Genomic DNA, 19,594 nt, shown 5'->3' with positions numbered 1-19,594 from the left:
AGCAAAAGTTAAGTGCAAGTAAGAAAGCAAAATCGCGGCCTACTCGCAAATATAATGAAAGTTATTTAAGATTTGGTTTCACTTGGACCGGAAGTGAAGATCATCCTTTGCAGCTATGTTTAGTATGTGGATGTAAAATGGCAAATGAATCATTGCTTCCTAGTAAATTGAGTAAACATTTTAAAATTATACACTCTAATTTACAAGATAAATCCGTAAGTTTTTTCAAGAGATTGTCTGAACAGCATACAAAAGCGGCAAATTCTTTTAAAAGTATAATGACTGTTTCTGATAAAGCTCAAATCGCTTCTTATCAAGTCTCAGAACTGATAGCAAAAAATATGAAAGATCATACTTTAGGTGAGCCACTTATTTTGCCTGCATGCAAAAAAATGTCATGACAATGCTAGGAAATGCAGCAGCAATGAAAATAAGCAAGATTCCTCTGTCCAACGATACAGTTCACAGGCGTATTATAGAAATGTCTTCTGATATCGAGAAAAATGTATGCAGTAATAAACTTCAGTATTCAAATTTTGTATTGCAAGTTGATGAGTCAACAGACATTACCAACAAGGCGCAACTCTTAGCATTCGTCCGTTTTATTAATGAAGATCAAATAGTAAATCAGTTTCTTTTTTGCAAAGAATTAAGTGTGTCTACAAAAGGTGAGGACGTTTCTAACATTTTGAATAGCTATCTTGATAAATGGCAGTTAACATGGAAGTCGTGTGTAGGCATTTGTACAGATGGAGCCCCTTCCATGGTAGGCTGTGTTAAGGGCCTTACATCTTTTGTAAAAAAACAAAATTAGAATGTTATCTTAACTCACTGCTTTCTTCATAGGGAGGCCTTGATGGCAAAAACATTGGGAGAAAAATTAAGAGAAGTTTTAAATCAAGTTGCTAAGATGGTAAACTTTATTAAAACTAGACCTGTCAAATCGCGTTTATTCGAAAAGCTTTGTATCGATATGGATTCACAACACAGACGGCTGCTTTTACACACTGAGGTGAGGTGGCTGTCAAGGGGAAAGTACTTACCCGTGTACACGAGCTACGAAAAGAACTTCTTGTTTTTTGAAGAGATGAAATATTACATTTTTGTAACCTCCTTCGGTGCGATTTTTGGATTGCCAGGTACAGTATTTGGCCGATATATTTCAGCAGCTCAATATTCTGAATACTAGCATGCAAGGAAAAGAAGAAAATATTCTCACATCCACTGACAAAATGAAAGCGTTTCAGAGAAAACTACAGATTTGGAAAAGAAAAGCTGTTGAAGTTAATTTGGAAATGTTTCCATTGGTAAGTAACACTTGCATAAATGAAACACTTCCAATAATAGTTGAACATTTAACAAGTTTAAAAGAAAAATTGAGTTCTTATTTTCTATCATTTAACACTGAACAATAAGATTGGATTAGAAACCCATTTATGGAAAAAACTTCAAGTGATTTTGGTTTAACATTAACAGAAGAAGAAGAACTGGCATATCCACTGATCGTGGATTGATGATTAAACATAAGGAATTGTCTCTTGAAGCCTTTTGGATTTCTGTAAAAGAAGAATATATGTCAATATCTAAAAAAGCTTTGAACATTTTACTACAATTTTCAACATCATATTTATGTGAATTAGGATTTTCTACCCTCACCACAATTAAGTGTAAAAAGAGAGGAACTCTTCAATGTATTGACGAGGAAATGAGAGTTTGCCTTTCAAATATATGCCCAAACATTGAAGCAATCGCTAGGACACATCAGGCTCATGTTTCACATAAACACAAGAATGAATAAACGTAAGGTATGTTTCATTATATTTTTTTATCGCATTATTTTTTTCTGTAATATTTGACTTAATTATTATAACATATTTCTCAGAAATGTGTATATAGTGCGCCAACAATTATTTGTAGGATTTTAAATGCGCCCCGACTTCAAAAAGTTTGAGAACCACTGATTTAAGGTATAGTTGATAATTCCTTAACTGTTCTGTTCTGCTGATGCTAATTTCAAATTAAAAATAACATCATACAACAAAAGAAACTTAATGTCTTAACCCATCCGTTGGAAATCCAAAATTCCACACTTGATTGTGTGGAATTTTGGATTCCCCCCCCCCCTTTCGTCAAGTTCTGGACAATCCGAAATGTAAAAATAGTTCTGAATTAGATTGAATTATTGCAGAAGAAACTGAAGTTATCAGACCAAGATATTATGCTAATTGATTGCGTTCTTTACGCTAGTTTGTCTATTTTTGTATGATGAAAACCTGTTTCAAGGAGGAGAAACACTTCGATCTCCATGAGTAACTTTTCTTCAACTCGTAAATCCTTGATAAAGTTACTTCGTCTCCTAGATAAGATTCAAATCCGGATCTTTCCAGCGGAAAGGCAAATATCACGCAGTTTTGGAAATAAAACTATGGATATATGTTATGCAAAACTAGATAATGTAACTATCTAATTAATATGAACGATGAGTAATCATTAAACTGAAGCCTCGTTGCCATTTTATGGATTGTCTCCTGTAAAGTACTTATGCACGGATGCATAATACTTAGTTGCTCAGTATTCCCATCCCTACGCATAATGAATGCGTAGATATGGGAAAGGTCTGTAACTACTGCTTTTTCAGCAATGGCTAGATATCAGTCTATAATCAAATGTTGGCTTACTATTTTTGGAACTAATTATGTTCTATAAAAACATGGATTGATATAGTTTCCATTTTTATAAGTGCTGGTTCATTTGTCGTTAGAACTAGGACATGATTTGGAGCATATGACATACTAGTACAGATGGATGGATGGTAGAATATGAAGTAATTCATTTGATCGAATAAGAAAAATAAAATCCGCAAGGAAGCAAACAGCATAAAAGAGCGGATAAAATATCTCCACGGTATTCACGCGGATGAGCAATATCGATGTCTGATGCCGAACTCTCAGTCAAAATGAGGATAACAAGTTATGGTGAAAGCAGACCATTTCTCACACTTTGATCCTTTCTTAGAAAAGGGCATTGCAATCTCTAGTGATTTACTGCTTCCATCTAGAGTTCTAGAAAAATTGCTTACTTTTATAAATATTCACCTAAGGTTATTTTTCCATGTTCCCTTTCGCAACCACGTTCCACTTTAAATAGGTTACATAAATTATTCTTTATAACCGCTCTGAAAAATGTAAAAAAAAAAGAAAGAATATGTTATTAAGAGAGACGTGTATATAATCCTATTGAAATATTTCATTTGGAATCTTTAAAACGCTTTCGAAAAGTTTTTGCCTAATTTGGTGCTAAACTGATATTAATAACTTCATCATGGCTGAATAGAATTTAACAGATGCTTTCAATTTTGGTTTCAATGCACCAGCATATCTACGTAAATTCAATGCACAGTAAAAAAAAAAAAAGCCCAAAACGGATCGATGTGTTCTTAACACGTAAGAAATTTTGACTTTTGTTAAAGCTCTCACTTGATAGAGTTCATAACAATGGAAATTCTGAGGATAAAAATGAAACTATGAGAAGTTTCGAACTGCATTGCATTCACAAATAGTTTTAAACTGCAGTCCACGCAAAAAAACAAGTTTCCAACTACATTGGATGTAAAGAACTAAACAATTTCAAACTGTATTGGATGTAAAGAACTAAACAATTTCAAACTGTATTGGATAAAGAGAACTGAGAACTGCAGTTTCAAACTGCATTGCATATAAACAATTGAACAGTTTCATTAAAGTGCAGTTGGAAACTATTCAATTTTTTCACTGCATGCAAACAATTGAATTTAAAACTACTGCACGCAAACAATTCAATAGTTTCAAACTGCACTGTATGCAAACACCTCGACAGATTCAAAGTGCAATGCATGTAAACAATTGAACAGTTTCAACACAGTGCAGTTTCAATACAGTGTGTAGTTTGAAACTGTTAAATATTTTTCATTGCATGCAAAACAGTTTCAAACTGCATTACATGTAAACAACTGAACAGTTTCAAACGGCAGTGCATGTAAACAATTGGAAAATTTCAAAAACTACATCGCAGTAAACAGTTGGACAGTTTCAAACGGCATTTCATATATCATGTAAAGATTTGAATAGTTTGAAACGGCATTGAATTTAAGAACTGACTGCATTGCATACTGTAAACAAACTGCACTACATGTAAAGAATCGAGCAGTTTCGAATTGTATTGTATGTAAATAATCGGACAGTTTCGAAGTGTATTGCATGTAAACAATTGAATTCTTTCAAAATTTATCGCATACGAACAATTGTCGGCTTCTGTTAAGCCTAGTATGTATTTGCTAATATCAGTTGCTGGGTAAATCATTCATAGGTGCAGAGTGCTTGAGGAAAGACTGATTCGTTATTATTCAACCTTTCTGATTGCTTTCTGGTTGGGTATTGAATTTAATGACATTTCATAATTATCTACTAAAATCACTTTCAATTTCAGTTCGGCCATTTTAATTGTGAAAGTAAAATAGTTGATGTAAGTTCCAATGATTTTGCAAAATTTAGCCAATAAAACTATTTTATTTAAATTGTATGAAGAGATTTCGGTAAATCGTTTGCGCACTAACAGAAATACAGGTTTAAAGGTGAATGGTAAGATTTGACTTTGATGTTTGAAACGTTTATTACTTTTTTTTTTCTTCAACTGCATTTTCTTCAGAGCATCAATAAATTTAGTCAACTTTGTGAAATTCAAGTCTTCATATCTTCTTTTAAAAGAGTGACTAGCTCGTATCTATTGACCTTTTTCTCTAGATTCAAGCATGAAGAATACGGAGAAAGACATTTCTTCTATGAGTAGTCAATCAGATGACGTTTTTTGTGTTGCCTGGTAAACGAAATTTTCTTTCGAGGAAAGAGCGTCTTATAGACGCTTTCTAAAGCGAAAAAATGCATCTTTCATGGGCTTTTAACTAAAGAGGTTCTGTATAAACATTTCTTCCTGTATGTTTTGATGCCGAAAGAATATCAGAAGAAAGTAGACGCGTAAACCTTCTGTAATTTGGACGAAAATCAAACCTTCTTCACCTAGCCTTTGGACTTTAAAAGCTTTTGACTTTTGAGTTAACTACAAAATATTTTATTCCTTGTTACTGTTATCTTTATTTCTTTTTATCAACTGGCATGAAATATGATCAGTAGCATGGACGGTAGGCCATTTTCCCATTAGAAGGTCAAACGTCACTAGAGGAGGGTATACACCTCACCAACTGTCACGCAATGCAGAACTGTCTCGAATGTTAAAAAAAAAAAAAAAAGAGGAAAAATGAATCATTTATTGAGAATGCAGGAGTGGCCACAATTTAGAAATATTTAAATTCTGATATTATTTTGAATGATTAGTGATCGTGTTATTATGGCATATTACTTCAATTTCACTCAATAACTGCAGATTCGAATCCCACCGTAGACATGGATGTTTGTAGTTGTGTTTAGATGGGAGAGAAATTTCACCACCCAACATGAAATCACTGCCTTGCTGACTTTATGCATAAAGTGGCATGAAAACTACCATGTTTGGTCCCTAGTAAAGGGATTCAGGGTTACATAAATTATTAAAAATCCTTAGTCTACTCACTGTACTAATGCCTTATAAGTTTACTTTCGTGGGTGGGAAACACACACACAAACTCCCTGCATCCATTTTTTTCCCCATTCGTTCTGTCATTATCTAAAAGAGAAGAAAACGTTTTACTTGCAAAAAATTTCATTTGGTCTCAAGGGATTCAATGTAAGACTATAGTCTAAATCAAAACATCTAAGCTAAAATTGAATTTGATAGATGCCTTTTAATAAAAATCACTACTAATAAATTTCATTGCAGATCTATTCAGTCAGCACTGATGATGTGTTATCTACCACTTTATACATAAAACAGACCTGCACGCCAAAGATAAAATATCGGTAACTCTCAAATTATTGGTAGCGAACTCTGAAACGGTCTGGGAGAAATCAGTGGATTTTAACATGTCATTTTTATGTAAAAGAAACGCTTCAAAGCAGCTAGGAGTGAGGATATTTTCGCTTTACTTACTGGCTTCACGATTTTATTGTACATGTATTAAGAATACAAGAATATATACCCGTATTATATATTCTTGCACAATTCATTCCATTTTTTTTGTTATTCCCTGCTTAACATTTTTTGTTATTCCCTGTTTTCTCAACTAAAAGTCTTAGTTAAGCATTTTATGTTAAAAACTCTTTTTTCGGATTCTTTCGTATCTTTAAATTTACAGCAAAAATGTTTATTTTTATTTAGTGTACAAAGTGTTACTGGTGTGAGCCACAATGGGTCCTACTCAAATAAATCAATTGTTACCACACTTAGTTTACTTAAGTGGAGAAGTGTTCAAATCGTTCAGCATTATAAGGTATTTTTCAGAGAAGTTTGGACTCTGGGGAACATGCTTATGAATTAAGAATGATGGACATGAAGTGGGATAATATGCAACACTAACAACGCTTTATCACTCTTAACATTTCTCTCTCTCTCTCTCTCTCTCTCTCTCTCTCTCACACACACACACACACACACACACACACACACACACACACACACACACACACACACACACACACACACACACACACACACACACACACACACACACACACACACACATTCCATATCCTGGAATCACCATCATGCATTTGTAGTCCACACCTTTAAGAGACTGTTGACCACATACTTTACGACTGTCAGCTATTGGACTCCATCCGGACGCCCCTAATACAACACGTGATCACTTCCGTAGACAAGTGACCAGTGTCAAAACAGAGACTTATCGAAAAGTATTACTCAGAATTAATTAAATTTGCCAATAAGATCAATTTCCAGTCCTTGTAATCTAACATAATTACTGATATTGTGTGAATTATATAATGTTAATGTATGTATATATAAAAATATAAATGTAAATATGAAAATTGATACAAAAATATAAATACAAGTGTTAATCAGCTTGTAAGCTACATGTAATATAAACATTGTATGCAATGGAGCATATAGGAATAAATTAAATTACCTCCTGGTAGGGTTACTGTTGGGAGCGCACGCACACACACACACACACACACACAGACCATCGAGTAGACCTGACAACATCCGAACACGATAGTCGGTAGGTTCTTGAACTACTAAGTGCATAAGTACATGGAAGCAATGCGGTACTATTATAGCATCCTATGCACCTCGAGAGAGTACATATCACGATGATGATAACAGTGTTAAGTGAAATGGCTACTAATACTAGCAAAAAACGAACTATCAAATTCCAGGCTTCCTAAAATGAGGTTGCGGAACATTAACATTTACTAAGTTGGGTACTAAAAGAAATTCATTGTAAATTTGAATAGGCAAAGAGCATATGTAATTGAAATAACTTTCCCGTAAATCGAAAATTATTTGGCACTAATTGCTATTTACACACTGTCCAACGTCATCATATTAAAATTCCTAGCCTAATTAAATAGCTGGCTTGCCCAGACCAGAACCATGTTCGGAAGAACATCCAATCGAAACAGATGGCAAATACAATATAAATATCGTGAATATAAATGATTGTCACTCTGTTAATTATACGCCCTATACTGATTGTATGAATATACAATCAGTATAGGGATATACAATGAATATACACTACTTACGCTAGCTATCATAACACGAAGATTTGAAGTCCATTGATCGACAGAGCAATGAAGTAATGGACAACCAGAATGTTCACATTACTCTGAGTTTAAAAGACGCGATGAAAAAAATATATAAACGTATAATTAGTAAATGTGGGAATATGAAAGCAGGCTGAACCCAGATAACAAAATTGCAGACTTTGTAGATGTTCTATATAACAACATTAAACTCTAACTCGAAAAAAATAATATAACCAAAAAAACTAAACAAAATAATGAAATCACAATCCTTATACAATAAAATAAAATTATATATAAAGAAATAATGCGCTATGAAGCAAATTCGGAGATTCTTAAACAGTACTAAAATCTGAATAAAAAGAACAAAGAACAAAAAGTGATCTTATAATGCAGGTAAGACACCATTATAAGAACAAAGGAAGTTTTGCGCAGTAAAAACAAACCTGAGATTAAAAGAATGAGATGTTAGATTCCAAACGCGATGTCTAGTGTTTTGTGGACACCTTCTTAGGAATACAGACCAAAGATTCCCTCACACAAACATGCTTCTCATTACCACTTTACTATAAGATACTATCGTTCCCTATATGAACAGGAACTATTTTCTTAAATTAATCACATCAATCTCATTCACAACTGAACGGCTTCGATTGTGTTAAACTCATAAATTCTATTTTCTCCCAGTAGTGAGTAACGCTTATACAGTATGTATGATATTAACTCTTGGCGTAACTGACAAATCTATAGTTACCAGTCTTAATGATGTAAACATTATTTTCGCAAGTATCCAACAAGATATTAATGTGGTCTCAAGCTATACGAGCTCGTATTCCTGTATAACTACAAAGCACCTTGTTGGTAAATACGATGCGATCCATTGGAATCTATCTCGATGCTAATGTAAATTGAAACAGCCAGATACAGAAACCATCTGCAAAGCAAATCCTTAATAAAAGTGAGGATTATAGAGATTAACAGTGGTAACTCCCAAATGCATAAATTAGTAATCCACCAAGTTTTATTCTTGGATCTCCAACTACACGAACGTTTTTTTTTTTTTTTTTTTTTTTTTTTCCCAGCTCCTTTGTTATCGATCTTTCGCACCGGCGGTAGAGGATATTTTTCCAGGAAACTGGAATTTTAGTCCGATGGAGGCATTTCCCTACCATTCTCTCTTACCCGTTAAGTACACAAAATCATTTGTAGCCGTGGCAGACTAAACCTGACGAGTGAAGGTGGAGCCGGTTGCCTACTTCCTCCAGTGAATGAAAACTGCAGAGGATTTTTAAAGGATATGTGTTTCTTTGTGAAATCATCCTAAGATATGCAAATTCACAGCAAGTTTAGTTTGTAGTTTTCAAAGAATACAAGTTAATATCGATACAGTACTAAACAGAACAGGTCAACTTATTGGGATCAAAGAGATGGCGCTGCATTTATATTCAGAGCAATAACGGAACACAAGATACTTTAGAATAAACACATGCCACTACACAGTATGTAAAAATAGGACTTCGCTGCTAAACATCAAATAACAGGAATGCAATGAACAATACACACACACACACACACAAAACTCGGTAAAGAAAAGTAATCTATAGGTGTTTTTCAAACATGCCAAACTATTATTTGATAAAATAACCCTATCCCACTTTAGAAATCCACAAGGCACTAAATTTGAATACAAAATTGAAATTTGAGAAGAAAAGTTGTATGCTACAAGAGTTCAATTAAGGAACTCAATATAATCTCTTATTCTGTATATAGATAACTAAAACACAGACTGTCTATTGCTCTGTTGCATCACCCTATTCTTAGTTATCTGAACACGCAGATGCACGTATACATTTATAATTCTTTCTTACGTGTGTGTGTGTGCGTGCGTGCGTGCTTCTGCATGCTGAACTAGACAAGTGCACAGTTAAACAAATGACCCATCGTCCTCTAGGCGCTGTTAAAACCACTAATCCATAGCTACCTACATTCATCTTCAGATAAGCTTGATGATGTCTGTTAATACTGAACGAGAAAAACACGAATAACCAGCGAAATACAATGTAAACCCCCGAGACTAATGCACTGTTCTGATTTATTGATTACTAAATCATGAACAGATGCTAGACACGTGCAACTGAATAGTATATTTTATTAACATAAACTTTTATATATATTAGCATATAGTAATGAATTTAGTCATATTATTTCAATTACAAATTATATATCAAACTAGAAGCAGACATGGAGGTAGGACGGAGAATTAGAATTTCTCCACTTTGTCAAGTTTAAGTTGAACCATGTCGTTATTTTGCTGTGCAGAATGCCTTTTAACTTGTGCTGATGGTAACCTTCATTTTTCGAGAGGGGTATATTCATTCATGTGTTTCATTTCCGTGAAAGTTATATTCTTCGCATATTTAAAACATATTGCTATGTGTATGAAATCCTCAGTTTCTAGATCAAATTTTTATTAAATATATCGCTCAGAGAACTCATTTAACAACTATTTAGTCTCAGATGCACTAACAGGCTTAGGGGAGATGATTATTACGATTTAGAAGATGCAATAATTTAACAATTCCAAAATGTAATCAAGAATGCTTTCAAATTTAAAATTAAATTATGAATAATTCAATTAAGTATTTAGAAGTGAAGATTTTTCTTCGACTAATGCAAGAGTTTAGGTTCTTCTAGGCCCATATATTCGCCACGTCACAAAACGAATTTCATCAGCATCTCTTACTAAATTTAAATGTAACCTTCCGTGGCCTTTGGAGTTTCTAGCAAATTCTAAATTTGTATATTTCACGCGATATCGGAGGGCACTTCGTGAGAGAAATTATAATGCAGTTGAGAAATCAGTCACTCACGGAATATTGCATGTAAATACGTGCTTGATGTTTACTATAAAACTTTGCATTCCGTTGGGTAAACAAGTCGGTTTATTTTCTACTACGTAATTAACATTTACTTTAAATCTTTCAAAATAAACAGGACTGTATTTTAAATATTTAATTAAATTATATTAAAACGTCTACTGTATCAATTACATTGTGCCTGGAGAGAGGTCCAACTTTTCCTTCTGGAATAGAATACGAAATCTGCTCATTTTTGGTAAATAATTTCAACTTAATGTAGGATTTAATGTGGCCATACTGACTGTTTCATTTAATTCAAAACTGCCATTGAATCAAAGAAATGCTTTGTCATGACACACACTTAGCCATTTGTTTTATAATAAATACAGGGCTCAGCTCTTTCTTATTTGCTTACCTCATATATTTGCTGTCTCTGTAAAATGTGATATACAAAGGATATTGCGGAACATGCTAGATAATATTTTACAACATTCTAGGTAATATTAGAAGAAAAAGATACATGTGTAAATGTTTTAAACTATAATTTTAAGAAAGCCTTAAAGAGTTTAAAAGATTCATTATTCTAGATAACAGAAATACTCTAGCACTGTCTATCATTCCTACCAGTGTATAAGCGGTATAAGCATGAATAGCTGAAGGATAAGGGAGAGTTGAACATTTGAAGGGAATCCAACTCCCATTATGAACTATTTAATATGATTAGGCACGAGATATATTTAAATAAAATACTGTTATAATAACCGCAATTTAAAAGAGAAAATTTATATTAAAAGGCGACAATCACGAATGTTTTAAGCTATTTGTAAAGGCGGAGATAAAGTTCAAGAGATGAGAGCAAAAAAATAAATTTTAAAATGATACTTGAATTAAATAATAATGAGAAAAATCTTGGACAATTAAGAGCTATCCGTGAGATATAAAAATCATCATCAGAGGAATGCAGGAGAAGCCACAATAACAGGCAATTTATCATGGGAAGTATTTACTATGAAGATTCAAAATTTTGGCTGCAGATCTAAAATCTGCCCGCACACACGATACTAATCTGTTATGGGTCTTGTGCTCTTCGTGTGTGGATCAGATATTAAAAAAAAATTCAATTACAAAATAAACACGAAATTAAACTTAAGATAAAAGTCCGTTGCTTTTATTCTGTAATTCATGTTAAATTTTTTATTATTTTATTCTTTGAAGAAGAATTAGAAGGATTTGTTTATTATGAAAAGCAATCTTCTTGTCTGCCTTAAAAATACCAAAGTATTTCACCAACCTCGTTCGAATCGTCTCAAGTTACAAAGAAAGAAAAATAATGGCAATTACCAATCTAGACTGACAAATGATTGGATAACAAACAAAGCGAAGATAAGTACTATTGCACAACATATAGGAAGATTAAATTGGGATTGGTTGGGATATGTGGCTAGACGAGAGAAAAAGAAAAAACATTTGCACACAGCAGCCTCTACTGTGAAACTCGTGTTTTCAAATTGTAAAGCCTTCGGATATTTTCATTGGTTTCTCTTTTTCATTAAAAATAATCTACAATAATAATTGACATAAGTATTTTATTATTATTTTATTCATAGAAATATATTAATATAAGGATGAGATCAAGTGTTAAGAAATACAGAGAAGAACGATAATACATAAAATCAGTGAAATTTATATTTGGAATAATATAATAAGTGTATGATGAAGGACGTTTATCATTTACGTAATTTTTGTTTTATGTTCTTTACTCCGTCGAAGGATTTTAAATATATAACTTTTAGTGGTTCGGATATGATAAAAAAAAAAACCCGGAAAACTGGCTCAACAGAAATTTTTTTTCAAGCCAGTTAAGGGCCTTTAATACTTTAATGTTCAGTGGTTGTCAATTATAATACGATGAAAACACCAACTACCACGTAAAAGCAATCATAACATCCGTGGCTACCACGAGACCCAACCCATTGTTCATAAGTTCCAAGAATGAAAGTTATAAATAAGCTTATAAGCAGTATAAGCATGAACAGCTGAAGGACAGGGTAGAGTTGAACACTTGACCAACCAGGCTGGCTTTTGCAATAAGGGTAAATCAATCCTGTAACGGCTAAAACTAAAGCGCTTTTGGCGCTACCATGGTGCGCCTCCACTATTTGTTGTCAGAGATAGTTGAGTTCATGGCTACAGATTTTAAATTCCGCTTGAGAGCATGACAGAAAACTTCCGACATGTCGTGTTCCTAAATCCTAACTGATATTAGAGATTTTGAGTTTTTGGGAGGGAAACACGAACGTAGCTTGTCGGCTTCAACGAGCGATTAACTCAGAACCTGCTCAAAAATAGGGCATGAAAGTTTCCAGCTGACGAATAAATCGAAACCATAATAATACTTCTAGCTGCATCATGAAATCAGAAACATCACAAACACACGTGCTGACATTGTTGGCATCTACCACACATACAAAAGTGACTTGCTTATGACATCGACGTTTTTCTCAATTTACCAATCCTCATATGATGTTGGGATTAATGTCCATAAAGGGAACGATCATCATTATCGAAATCATGTTTTTAATAGCAGTTGCAACCCATTTTGTTTTAATTGTCTGATCTTTTAAATTTCCTAATATAAGGGCAGAAACAATTGGAAATTCATGTTGGAGGCTTTTATACAGCAGTGGATGGAAAGAAACTGAAGAAGTAGTCTAATCTTTACATATTACCCATCTGGGTGTAATTAGTTAATTTATAAAGTAATTTATACTAATTTTGCTGTTTAAAACTGCTTCTGATGTAATATTTGCAATTTGTAATATATAGCATTTAATTTATATACCTATAAATATTAAAAATCTGTTTAATTTAAATTACATTCGCGAATAACGATCCGAGGGGGGGCTGCTAGTAATTGCAAATTATGTGCATATTAGTACGTTGCGAATTAAACAATTTAAGTTTGATATTTGAATATCACTTCGCACGACTTCATCTCCCTATGGCATAAGTTCGTTTTCTACTTCCCAATCAGGGCGTATATGCTGCAATCCGAAAGTACAGTAGCACTAGAAATTGAAGATAGTCAGGATAAGTTTTTATGGTGCATTGGATAAACTGATAATTAGTCTGATGAAGCATATATTATTGAACGCTGAATGCCTAGAAAAGTTCAGATCAATAACTTAAAGTTATAAAATCAAACATTTTTGAATAATGTATTCATTCTCTAACATTTTTGTATGAAATATGAATACCATAACTTTCTTTTTTTCTATTAGAAAAATATACTTCTTTTTTTTTACTTAGAAACAAATAAGAGACTCGCACTTCCATTGATTCGCGCATTTGTGGCTAACTGAGCATGGATATAAGAATGATTGTTGATATATCAATTGGATATATACATGACTGATGTGAAAGATCAGTTATTCGAATGGAAAAAGAAAGGATTGTGAGAACAAAATGGACTCTACTTCCGCACATCCCGGTAATATAATACGCATGCATCGTTTTCATGCTGTTCGTATTAATAATTCATTTATGATTAATGTTATAACAACAATAATGAACATCTGCAGCAATGCGAATCAAAAATCTATATTAATGTTTCCATGATGTTATTAAAATAATTCAGACGTACCCTAAATTCTAAATCAGGATCGTTAGCCCAAAATATTATCTGCCCTTTAGTAGTTCCAACCTAAACATATATGCTGAACCCAACAGTCATAGATGTACATCTACAACCGAATCTTTCCTGAGATTCAAAATTGCATTATGTCCATTGCAGCATGCAGATGTTCTTTAATTTCTATTTCTTCAGAGTTGCCCACAACATATCTCCTGATGTACTTAGCAGTAACTTGCACAGATTGATAATTAGCTGCATTGAATGACCTTGCATTTCAGTAATTCAATGTGTAGGTCTAAATATAGCATACGGTATTGTAAACAGGAAACATAGTGCTCATTTTCAGCTCCTGTACTTTATATCGCCCCGCATTCGGCAAGTAATGTTCATTAACAACTACAGCAATGGTCCTTTGTCTCCTTTTTCTCCTGTTATCTGCTGACAGAGATGAATGTGTAGTTACGTCGCTTTTGTCATTGCAGTAATTTCTAACGCGACAGAATAACCGTGAATAGAGCGGATAACAATAGATGACAAGCGCAGCTTTGGGAAAAAGTATGTGATCTAAATTGAACCTATGTAACAGTAGAACGCCATTTACAGCCTCGAGCAGTTTATTTCTTAATGTTAACAAAGATAAAGAGGGAAAGTAGAGAACACAAGATGCATTCTCCACAATTTACTCAAGGGAAGATTTCGAGGGAATCTTATTATCATATTTGTCATTTCTAAAGATGAATTGCCTGCATTTGTTATGTCGTTTATGTGCTTTCATAATAAAGCTAGTTTAACAAAGTATTAAGTATTTAAAATATGGTAAAGGAAGTGGAGAAAGAATGCTATACTCGCATCTGTCAAACAGGGATTATAAATTGGAGAAGAGACTAACTCCTAATTCGTCAGTAGGCGTTTATTTCCAAGGGAAAAAAGTCAGCAAAGTAAACAGTCACCAATGCGGATGATTCGTTTTAAATCCCTAAAGAAGACATTTGGATTTTGAAGTTGCAGAACTCATAACCACCATAATAAAATATTTAGAGATTTTCCATGGATAATTAATGTTTTACCGTGAAAAGACTTCATCTCATTTATTGGTGCCTGTGGAAACATTTATTTTAGAGGGATATGTTAACTTCTGGAAGACTTCTTAGTAGGTGTGTGGTATCACTATCCACCACTTACACCGAAAAAATGACCAGTTCAGATTCTGTCTGCAATGTTGAGGTGAGTAAAATGTTTTTGGCCTTTTTCATATTAGGTTAGGCCAGTTGATACTAAACACGGATGCCAAGTTAATCTCCAAGAAACTTGCATTGTTTTACGTCATAAAAAATAATCCAGCTTGGTGAATGCCGGCTTCAATGGAGTAGTGTTGGATTCTGAATGAGGAGAATTGGAAATTATTAATACTTCATTCAGAGTCCAACATAATCAGCCATTCCCTAATCAGACTAATAATCTCTTATTAATAGTATACTATTCATATGATTTCCTGCAAGTTATGTATATTAATATTTACTTGTTCATTTATTTTGTAATGAAGTACAGTTTTAAAAACTATTTATTAAATATCGCTTATATATAATAAAATTAATATTACTGATACAGAGATAAAAATTGTGAATTATGCAATTCTTTTATGTTATTAGTGAAATGTAATGTATCCAAGAAATTCTCCAAAATAAGACTTGATTAGTTGTTGTGAGAAATTATGTCATTTTTAGCCGGCGCGTGCCTTATCGTGAGTTACTGTACAGTATGCAAGAAGCCAGTTCGGTATCAACAAAACCAGTTGGAACCAGATTTTGGCGGGAAAGTTGAGTAGGATGTCATGAGAAGTACAATAAAAAAGTGACACAAAAAGAAAGGAGAGAAATAACCTGGGGCTGAACGGAGTAGGAAGGACTGGGAACCGCTCTGTATTTTGACTTATCTTTCTTCGAGCTCTTATTCTTTTATAAATTGCTATCGCCTCGCGGGATAGCGTTGGACGAAAGGATAATAAGAATGAGCAAGAAATATTGAAAGTTATGTAATTACGAGCAAGAAGACAAATTCTCCTGAGTTAATTAATCAGTTACTGAAACCCAGGATTCTATAATTTGCGTGTTCTCAAAGTGAAAGTATTCAAGAACCAAGGAGGGTTTCCAGAATTCTCGATAATGAGGAAGCTATGCTGTCTATACCGGCAAGGATATCTTTTCTATGCCTCATGTGAAGTAGCAAAGCTTGTTTCTGGAGAACATGATATAGTTCATATTGCTGAAATTAACAGTTCAAGATTGAATGTGTGATACAGTGAAACATTTCATCGTAAATGTTTCACTAAATATATGAAATATCTCTGAATTAATAGTTCAAGATTGAATGTGTGATATAAAGAAGCCTGTTACGAGAGAACGCAATGTAAATTTGAGACTGAATTTTCTGTTAGATTGATAAACTTAAAGGTTGCTTAATGAATGTCTAATGACTTAAGCTTTATGATTGTTCTGAATAGTTAAACGAAAGCAATATTTGAAGTACATTGAACGATAGCTTTGTTCAGATTGTATTTGGAATCTTGGATAATAAGAAGAGTAGAATTTATATGCGTAAATTTTAATCGTAAATGATATACTCAGCTGAGTGAATTACTAATGTATTAAAGAGAACTTATTCATTCTTAAATTGTATTATCTCTAAAACTAAGAACTTTCATTGTTAAAAGACCATCAGATTTATTGATTACAAATACAAAAAGCCAAAGCCAACAAGTTTCACTAGCCACTGTCTAGCATTAAAAATGCTAGACATTGGTAGTGAAATTTGTTGTCTCTTTGTATTTGTAATCTTAAATCTTACTGTATTATCCCTACTAGAAATTCTTGTTTTAATGTAAATTTATGTGTTAAAGCATTAAAGAATTTTTTGAGTTGAATCTTGTGATTGCCTGATTTCTCTCATTGCACCACTCATTAAAATAGTTCGAATTTTAACGGGAATCCTATATATATAATAAGGAGAATTTCAACCTGAATTAAGTTGCTAACAATATTGTGCTAGCTGATGGTTGATTTCAATTATGAAAATTAGTATGTAGAGTGGTGCAATTAAAAATAAAATTTCTCTGTGTTCGAATGTAGAGTCAGTCAACAGCTAGAATATACACCGGAGTAGTACGTAGGATCCAACAGTAGTCAGTAAAATCGTCAGTTTTGCTATTGACAGTTTACAGTTTCGAATTTCGTTGTAATATTCATGTTGACAGCCTAAGAATTCAAGAACTTTACCTCATTAATAAAAAAAATTCTAGAAATTTCAAAGCACTGGTGAAAGTTATAACTGCAACTTGGCAATGCAAATATGCATTACCTACAGTTTGCAGTTGTGATATACATATACAGTATAGAGGTGACAGAATTTTTCCATCTACATAACTTACCAACTTGTAGAAGAACATATGTAATTAACTTACGGCAGCAAGCCATAAGTTAGCTGATGTATCATAGCCTTAACAGAAATAATACAGCTATATAAGTATGATATTAGCCTTATCCCTTCGATATAAATCCAACCAATGCTGTCTTTGTTAATACATTGCTCAGAAGAATTACATCCTTTTTAAACTGTAGGATTATCAATTCAGGTGTGATACTTGTTCATACACTTTGGTGTGGCATTGTTGATACAGTCTATTTAACAACATAAGTAGTAGGGTAGGCACGTCTGACCAGATCAAGATAAGATAAGATAAGGAATAGTGATGCGATTGGTTGTTGAGATGATGACGTCATTGTGTGTGACGTCATGAGTTTGGAATTTTTCTAGGGTTCATCTGTGTGTGTATGTGTGATGTCACATTGTTTGTTTGGTTCGCGTATGGGATTGAAGGTTATGTTTAGAGATAAGGATTCGTGTCGTGATGGGTGGCCACTATGAACCAAATAGGGTTAGGATGAAACGGGGAAGCGACGTTAGTGTCGTGGATGTGTGTTGTTATCAGATGAAGATAAGTGACGTCATTTGTTAGTTGTAAATAAGTGACGTAATTTGATAGTGGTAAATAAGTGACGTTATTGTATGAATGGAAAGGAAGATATATTAGTGGATAAGGATTTGTGCTATGATTGGTGGGACACTTTAAACCAAATAGGGGTAGGGTGAATGGGTAAGTGACATCAGTGTCGTGGATGTGTGTTGTAATCAGATGAAGATAAGTGACGTCATTTGTTAGTTGTAAATAAGTGACATTATTGATTTGAATGGAAAAGGAAGATATATTAGTGGATAAGGATTCGTGGCGTGATATGTGGGACACTATGAACAAAATAGGGGTAGGGTGAATGGGGGAAGCGACGTCAGTGTCATGGATATGTGCTATTGTGAGATGTAGATAAGTAAATGGTTTGCATATGGCATTATGGGTGATGAATAGTGATAGGATAGCATTTTGGAATGTTTGGAATTTCGCTTGGAGCCCTATAAGTCAGGGCTATCACGTGGCGTTTGGTTCGCGTAGGACATTGTGGGTATTATTTAGAGATAAGGAATCACGACGCTATGTGTTTTGAAATTTCTAGGGAATATATGTCTCTGTGGCATCATGTGGTGTTTTGGTTTGGCTATGGAATTGTGGGCGATATTTTGAGATAAGATATCTTGAAATTTCCTAAGGTGACACACATCCATCATTGTCATCTAGTTTTGTCTTTGGTTGCCTAAAGAGTACTAATTTTCCAATATAGTTTGGGAGGCTATGGGAATTCTTAGAGTAGAGTCGAGTCGAGATGGCTGCAGCGTTTTGACCTTTTCATAATAATTAATTATATACTGGTATCCCCCTCAAACACACACACACACTATTTTTTTTTCTCATACACATAACTCATCCGAATATTTTGATTTATCTATATTTAAGATCTTAAACTTCATTACATTTTCTAATTAATGTTATCTTTTTAAAAAAAATGTTTGGCTATTAGGATTTTTTAGTTTACAGTAAAGAGAAAAACCAAACAGCATTTAAAAAAAATAAATTAAAATAAACGGCAACTTAAATGGATTAGAACAACTTTTGTAATTACTGTAGTTTAGAGCTTCTAATGATAATTTAAATTACCTAGTCTTTCCAGAATGGGTCTTCTTAATGCGAATAAATATTCCAAAATAGTTGAATTTTTATCCACAGCACAACACACACACGCACGCACACACACACACACACACACACACACACACACACACACACACACAAACATATGCGTTGAAAGAATGATATTTCTGTAATAATCAGAAAATCTAGTTGACTACATTCTTTGGATTTCCGTCCGTTTAGTACTTTCGTTAGTTCCTTCGCAGATGTCTCTTGCTATGTTTTCCCGCACTTTTTGTCCAAAATGACATCATAGAGTTGAAGTCTAAAGGCCGCTTTGTTGAGGGTACATGTT

At 33.5% G+C, this 19,594-nt stretch overlaps 1 protein-coding gene across 10 annotated transcripts in view; it reads right to left on the bottom strand.

Moving 5' to 3' along the window:
- The window catches only part of LOC150104529 (lachesin-like), a 1,086,504-nt gene that overhangs the window by 589,785 nt on the left and 477,125 nt on the right, over positions 1–19,594 (bottom strand). The window contains exon 1 of one of the 10 annotated variants that reach the window (XM_090395737.1): positions 5,602–5,666. The exons of the other annotated variants lie outside the window; for them this stretch is intronic. The gene's annotated coding sequence lies outside the window, so the exon portion shown is untranslated. Of the gene's footprint in view, positions 1–5,601; positions 5,667–19,594 lie in introns of those variants that run through there. 10 annotated transcript variants of the gene reach the window in all.

The sequence above is a fragment of the Typopeltis vanoorti genome, chromosome 7 (genome assembly GCF_054136105.1).
Source record: "Typopeltis vanoorti isolate ZY-2024b chromosome 7, IOZ_Tvanoo_1.0, whole genome shotgun sequence".
NCBI classification, from domain to species: Eukaryota; Metazoa; Arthropoda; class Arachnida; order Uropygi; family Thelyphonidae; genus Typopeltis; species Typopeltis vanoorti.
This window is presented reverse-complemented; position numbering and strand designations above follow the sequence as displayed.